Source organism: Bidens hawaiensis, unplaced genomic scaffold (assembly GCF_021521415.1).
Source record: "Bidens hawaiensis isolate Kalapana, Puna unplaced genomic scaffold, B.hawaiensis_p1.1 tig00023432_1, whole genome shotgun sequence".
Lineage (NCBI taxonomy): Eukaryota > Viridiplantae > Streptophyta > Magnoliopsida > Asterales > Asteraceae > Bidens > Bidens hawaiensis.
The window spans coordinates 219915-228006 of NW_027493684.1; the positions used below are offsets into that span (position 1 = coordinate 219915).

At 40.2% G+C, this 8092-nt stretch overlaps 1 pseudogene; it reads right to left on the reverse strand.

Annotated features, from left to right (window-relative positions):
* Positions 1-312: 312 nt before the first annotated feature.
* LOC143567579 (RING-H2 finger protein ATL13-like) lies at positions 313-2666 on the reverse strand (annotated as a pseudogene).
* Between the last annotated feature and the right edge of the window lie 5426 nt (positions 2667-8092).

Here is an 8092-nt window from a genome sequence, read left to right on the forward strand (position 1 = left end):
TGGTCCAGTCTCTTCTCAAGTAGGAGTCATTACTAAATATGAAACAAAATTCAAGCTCAAACCTAATTAAACACAAGCTAAATAAAATTACTACTTAAACATGTCTCAATATTCAAACATACTAACTACTTCTCTTTGAAAAACGTAAACACCTCACCTAACTACAATTGTAGTCATATGAGGTCACAAGCATCAATCCTACTAACCAAGAGGGTTTTAACTTGTGTATTCACGTGTTTCGTTGATATAAACAAAAGAAAAAAAGAAAGAAAAAAAACAAAGGATAACACTAAAAGAAACTAGCTATGAAAATGCATACACTTTGTATCGAGGTTTCTCTAACTTTGATCAATCTTGAATTCCTTTGTACTAATAAGACTCTTTAAGAAGATAGTAACATATTTTGGACAAAACTTCAAACATTTAGGGACAAAGATGAATGAACAACCTTGTTCTTCTGCCTAGACATAAGCCAAAACATACTCCTTTTGGCCATAGATGGTGGATTTGGTGTTACTTGTTGATCAAGATTGTTCCTACATGGTGTTTCATGATCATCACAGACCACCTCCTTTAATTCATCTCTGGTGACATTCTGGCGCAATGACGGCAGCTCAATGGCGGCTGCCAAAGCCACCGTTGAATTAGGCCTTTCCTTCTTCCCTCTAAGCCAAATCTTGGACAATGAAAAGCTCACCCTCTTGATATTACCACCACTCTTGATATTACCACCACTAACACTTTTAATTGCTTCAATTCCTTTAAGATCCCGTCTAGAATCGCCCCCGCATTCCGACGTTGCTTGTTTCTTGATTTGGGTCATAATTTGTACATGTAATGATGAATTATCATCCATCACATACTCAAAAGATCCCATGGAGAAACATCTCCTACCATCAATGTTACTCTTCTCATCACCACGGATGTCGCCTCAAACACCATCGACGACACCACTGCCACAGTCCACATTCTTGAATTTCCCAAGCTTAACTGTCACCAGTCACTCCTTATTCTCCTCTTCTTTGACCTCAAGTTGACCCGAATATGAAGGCGCGAAACCGGATTCTTCAACACTAAATTGTGAATCCAGCCTTTGAATGGTGGAGTCAGCCACAATTTCTGTAGAACTCTCAACTCTCCCAGATTCAAGAACAAACACAAATGGTGAGGAACAAGTGTTTGGAGAATAATCAAAGAGCAAATTACTTCTACAAAGAGGGCAAGTAGAATGCGACAAAAGCCACGTGTCAATAAAATCCGTATGAAAAGCGTGGCTACATTTAGGCAACAGTCTAAGACTATCATCACCTTCAAACTCACACAAACAAACAGCACAATCAAAAGGGTGTTTCACGCCTTTAATTGTTATGTAAGTAAAAACAGGAAGTTGGTCAATGAAAGATTGGTCAACTCCAGTGAAGAGGTAGGTCCTAGCAGAGCCCAGTTGGACCCGCAAGACTCACCTTGAAGAGGGACGTCTGCGCAAAGACCAACTGGTTCCGCAGGACCCACCATGCTCAGAGAGATGAAGACCTTACGCGCATACGCCAGCTGTTCCCGCAGGAAAAGCCTCCCAATGGTGAAGTACCCCGCCTGTTCCCGCAGCTGCGGATACAAGCCATCAGCGGAGGCTACCCGCAGTAATAGTAAGGCTACACGCACAAGGCACTAACTCTCAATAATTCAGTAATGTCACCTGAAGAAGGAATGAGCAAGGCAGGAATACTCCCGCCCAAATGAGCCAGTCCATACGCTTCTAGATGATCTTTTGTACTATACCTGCCAAGGTATGGATAAAATAGACAAGATCTAACCAAAGCAACCCATGAACCAATCACAGGGTGACAGCTCACTACAACAGTACGACGAGCAGCACGCTCTAGTACTTAATGTCACTATCAGCCGCTGCCTACTCACCAACCCTCATCGTGGCACGTACATAGCCTGCAGTTGGTGGAAAAGGAATAGTACACAGCCGGCCATGTCACTATCAGCCGATGCCTACCCACCAACCACCAGCATGGCACGTGCGTAGCCCACAGTTGGTAGAAAAGGAATATTATACAGCTGGCTGTACCTGCTTGGAAACCTACCTTCGGCTATAAATACTCCAACACCTTGGAACGGTATCATATACTCTCATATACTATCTTATACCATCACATATCTGATCTGCTCTAGCTATTTCTCTTAATATACATTTATATTCAGAGCAATCTAGTCTGATTCTCACGCCGGAGAGTGGTCACAAGGAGGTACCCCCCTTCTCAGTGACGAGCTCACGGTGTCTGTTTTGCAGGTCATCAGAAGAACAACCATCTTTGTCGGACCTAACCCTCGTGGGAAACATCTACTTGACCCTAAGATTATCCGTAATCTGCCGGGGTCACTTAGTGTTTCTTCATCCAGAATCATGGAGAGTGAAGAGTTGTTGTAATTGAACTTGAAGAGCAGTCACATTGTCAAATTCATCAGGGTCTCTATTCGATGGTTTTATAAGAAATCTAACAAGAATATGAAGTAAACCATATATGAAGAAGATGATGGCAAGAATTATTATTATTAGCAATACACTTGGACTCACATTGTTGCTTAAATTTGAACCAGCTTCGGTGGACTGAAACGGGCGGTGGTGGCGGTGGAGACAGAAGGATTTTCCTATCCATTTCTTGACAAGAATTGAGTGAACCCGTGTTTTAAATCATATGAACCCAAGAACCCATGTGTGGATTTTGTTAATTTGAAGTGAGAGAAATGGATTGGAGAAGACAGTCTGTATGGGTAGAAACTTTGTATTAATGGAGGTTTTTTTAATTAATACCCAGGAAATAATACATCAGATGAGCTAGCAATGGCATTAATATTAGGCTGAGGGGTGTGGGGCGCTAACCTGGGCGCGAGAGCCCCTCCGCTCGTGCCCCCAGGCGCTAACCCCACACCACCGGGGCGCGAACCGGGGCGCGAACGGGGCGCGAGCGCGAGCCCCCAGGCAGGCGTGAGTGTGGTCGCGGGAGAAGAGAGAGAAAAAAGGTGTGGGGTATACCAAAAAGAGCCGTTGAGCTCGGATAAAATAAAAAAAAACATTAAAAACCCCTATATAATACCCCAAAATCAACCCATTTCAATCATATCAAAACACAACTTCAAACTCCAAACTCCTATATAATACCCCAAACTCCTATATAATACCCAAAAATGTCTGGAAATTGGTACCCAAACCTAGATTCAGATTATATTGACGACGATTTATGGTCGTCACCAGACCAACCGATGTTTTATTCGGGGCCGCAAGAAACATCCGGCTTTCAACCATCCAACATACAACCGTCTCCTAACTTTGTTGTTCCAGAGACACAAGAATCACACGGTGATGCTACGGGAGCAAGAAGACGCGTCCACCGGAAAAAACAACTTGCAACGGACGGGCCGGGACCGGCTTCGACTCCGAGGACGAAACGGAAAACCACTCCGTGGTCATCGGATGAGAAGGAAGCCTTGTGTCGGGCTTGGATAGTCATTTCTGAGGATCGGCGTTGCGGTAATTGTTTTAACGTTTTTAAAAATGATTTTTAATAAAAAGGTTAAATAAAAAAGTTAACTGGAAATCTAATTTAATTATTCATTTTGCAGCCGACTACCAAAAAAGCAAGATTTTTTGGACAAAGGTTAGGGAGACGTTCTATACGCTCGTTGGGAGTACAGAGCGAAACGCCGATATGATTTCGGGTCGGTAGTCCGAAATCAGAAAATTTGTCGGCTTGTTTACTAATCTTTTCAACAGGAACGCCGGTCGTATGAGACCAAGTGGCAGTGATGATTTGGCGGTTTACAATTTCACGGTCGAAGAGTGGAGGCAGGAGTGTTTGCGGAGGTATGGGACGGTGAAGACGTGGGACGATGTAAAGTTGTGGGAGAGGTTGAAAAGGTGTTCCAAGTGGGTTGAGCTTGTGGCGCCGGACCATGATGCGGAAGTAGGGCCGAAACGGACTAAAACTAGTTCGTCTGGAGCGTATAGCACTTCCGCCGGGTCGGATTGCCGCGTTGGATTCGACCTAAACATTGCGGGGGAGGAAACGTCTTCACCGCCGAGGAGGCGGCCATTGGGACGGGACGCCAAGGGGAAAAAACCGGCTGAGGGGGAAGCCGTAAACATCGCCAATCTTGTTGAATCCCTCAATAAATTCAACAAAACCATGGAGGTGGTCTCTAATGACAAAAAGGAAAAAAGTCGAATGAGAGATTTGGACTTCCTTACTAGAGACTTCAGTAACCTAAATCCGGTCGATCAAATGCTAATGGAAAAGCAAAAGGAACGTATCCGAAAGAGGTTGATCGAAGAAGACCAAGCCGAAGAATAAGAATAATGTTTTTTTTAGTACTTTTATTTTTATTTTATTTTTAGATATTAATGTATTTTTTTTTAATGTGTGTTTTTTTTAATAATTTATGAGTTTTTTTAATAATACGTTTTTTGAATATATTTATAAAAAAATAAAAAAAAATCCGCTGGAGCCCCTGCTGGAGCCCCTCCACACCAGGGCCAGGGGCTCCAACACCCCCCTTATCCAGTTTCTCTCTCTGCCACACGTCACAATATTATTGGCTGGAGCCCCCACTCGCGCCCCCATTAGAGCCCCCCACACCCCTCAGCCTTACGTTGATGGTGCTGTGTTCGAGTTGACTTTATGAACCCAATAACAGAACACCACCCACATCAATACACATGTAGCACACGCTTATTATAATAATGATGCAACCAATAATAATGTCTTCGCAGCAACTCAAGAAACTTAATAAACTATTTCGAGAAATCAAAATCTTGGAATTTGAACTCGTATGCTTCTTTTTTTCTTCCAAGTAAATTCTGTTTTCACACTTTTATCATTCTATGTGATTTTTGTTAACTATAACGATATCAAAGAATAAAGCCCAAATATGTGTGATAACTCAATCGAAAAACTTGACCTAATTATAAGCCTGTAATCGCAGGCAGTGTTGGATAGTTCAAGCCCATACCATCTCCGGTTCTGAATAAAACCTGTAGAAATATGGATCACGTTTTATATTAAAATTAATACAAATAATAACGATACTCTCATTATTAACATGAGAAAATAAGTAGTATAAATACCTTAATACATAATAAAAATAAACAATGAAAAACATAACAAATATGTTAAATGATTCAACTCAAGAACTTCATATGATAAAGTTTTCAACTTATTATGCAGCAACATCTTCTTGTAATCTCACTGACAAGAACTTAAAAATAAAATTTCCAACTTTTACCACAACAACGGCTTCTAGTGGTCTCTTTGGCTGCAAGAATGAACAAAACAAAAGTTGACGGTTGAGGCTGGGGCACATGTTCAACGCGCTTCCCTTAAAACAGATTTCGCAGCTCTACATAAGACAATGTGTCTATCTCCTAGGGTACAACAGCCGGTGCAGTTTGTACTGCCGGAGATGTCCATGCGCCCAAGGTTACATTAGGTAAATTTTAGTGTTTGAACTTGTGGAAAAAATAAAAAGAATGAAAGGTAGAGGAATCGAATAGAGAAACTCATCTCTATAGATTCTCAACATATGGATATTCAAGGCTTTCTTCTTCACCAAGAACTCTTCATGTATGCATACATTTTTCCTTGTATTTTCATGCTAATATTTTTTCTAGCATTCTAAAAATGAGACACATAGCTATATATAAGAGTTATGTATGGTGAAGAATCTCTCTTAATTAGAAATTTAATTAGAGATATAAAGTCTAATTAAAACTAATCAAATTCATAAAGAGCTCTACACAAGAGTTTTTCACCATAAGAAGAATTTAATGTTAATATAAATTCTAATAAATTAAGAGGAAATACCATAAAAACCAACATACTTTCTGTTTTTCTTTACTAAAATCCCTCAACAATTTTTTTCACATAAAAGTCCCTCCACATACTAAGTTTAAACGCAAAAATGAAATAACTTATTAAAACATATTTTTTGCTTATGTGGCATAAATGTCATATATACTATGCTGACATGGACAATCTATGTGTCAAAAATTGACATGTCAGCAAATTTTGTTGATTTTTTTTTTTGATGTACTTACTGTTAGTTAAATATTTTTAATCTTTTCATGTTAGTTATATGTTTGTAACAAATTGTAACACAAATACCACAATTGCAAGCAAAATAATATTAGTTTTGCTATTTAAAATAGTCATACAATTTTTAACCAACATAAAAAGGGTAAAACAAAACATAAGCAAATACTTTTAGTCTACGTAAGCAAATGCTTTTCAACAACTTCTCATCAATTTGAATTCTAACACCAACTTTCACATCTTGATCATGCAAGGCTTCTTCATTAATTATTTGGCCTTCTTGCTCTACAGAGTGTCCTCTACCAACTCTCCCGCCTCTCCGACCTCTTCCACCTATTTCAATGTTATCTTCAGTCGTCATCCTTGATCTAGGCCTCCCCTTTTTCTTAGGTTCTTTTGGTGGTTTGGTATTTTTCTCATTTGTACATGTTTTTATATTATATCCTTTCTCTAAACAATTGCTACATGTCATGTATCTTCCGATGGTCGATACTTTCTTGTACTTGCCTTGTTTTTCAGTTTCATGCCTCTTTCTTTTGATTGATGGCCTACCTGGCATCCGTCTCTCCTTTGGAGGAAGAGGTTGAATGTAAGGTGTTGACTTCCACATTTTACTTCCATTTAACGGTTTCATATAGTGCGTGTAGGTTTCTTTGAACTTCTCCACCCTAAACCAATCACTTACATAATCTTCAGGGTTACTATTGATGTAGTAAATGGCAGATACCGAATGCAAACAAGGTAATCCCGATATTTGCCACAATCTGCAACTGCATTCTCTATTATCTAAATCCACTGTGTAGGCTTTATATACATTCCTTACCTCAAATGCATTGCCACCACTTGGAATAACGATCCAAGACCTGAATATAAACAAAAATTAAACTTAAACAACATAATAACTAGCTAATAAGAGCAGCATTAACAAAAAATCAGCAAAGAACTAGTGGCAAAACAACAAAACAACATCAAAACACAACATAAAATATCAACAGCAAAACAGCATCAAATATAACAGCAAATCAGCAGCAAAAATAACATCATATATCAGCAAAACAGCATAAAAAAATAGTTGCAAAATCAGCAACACAATAGCAAAAAAACTGCAAATAAAAACAGCATTATCAGTGAAGAAACGTGGATCGACTCACTGGTAGACGATCTACTTTCCTCGGGTGTGATTATGCTATTTCACCGATGGTTTCTCTTGGATCTGGGTTCTTCCACCTACAAAATGAACAGCACCGTAAACTTACCCCTCAGAAAGGGACAGGGGGGTCCTCTTTGGGGTAACCCTCCGGTGTGAGAATAAGTATTTGTGGAGAAGATAATAATATGTGAGAGTAAGGAATTTGGAGTGTATTGCTTAATAGCTGAATACTCTGTGATTGTATGTTATCAGATGATATTGGATGTGATATGATGTCCCTCTCCTTGTGGAGTTGATGCTGTATTTATAGTGCTAGGGTTTCCAATGATTGGGCTCAGACCCAATTAGGGCTTTGTTGGCCTCTTCCAGTAGCTTTGCGCCACGTGTCCTTTGGGACACCTGGTGCTTTTTCATTGGTTATAACCACGTGGTGGCACATAGGTTTTGCTGAGTTGTCCACCTTTCATTGGTGGCTGTCAACATCAGCATATTCTTATTCCTTAAAAAGATACCTTCTGGAAGGTTGTCTGACGTGCACAATCAAGGTTGCCCTAATCCTGATTTGGATAAGGACGAGGTTGATTATGTGCATGTGTGATATGCGCCAATCCTGAGGATGCGCGAGGTCTTCTCTTTATTCTCACGCGCAGATGTTTCATGCGCAGATGTGATATGCATGAGCATGTGATATGCGCCGCGCGCTGATGCGCCACGCGCATATGTGATATGCGTGAGCATATGTGATGCGTGAGCATATGTGATACCTGGGCATCTGTGGTGCCTGGGCATATGATGCCTGAGCATGTGTGGTGCCTGGGCATATGATGCCTGAGCATGTGATGCATGA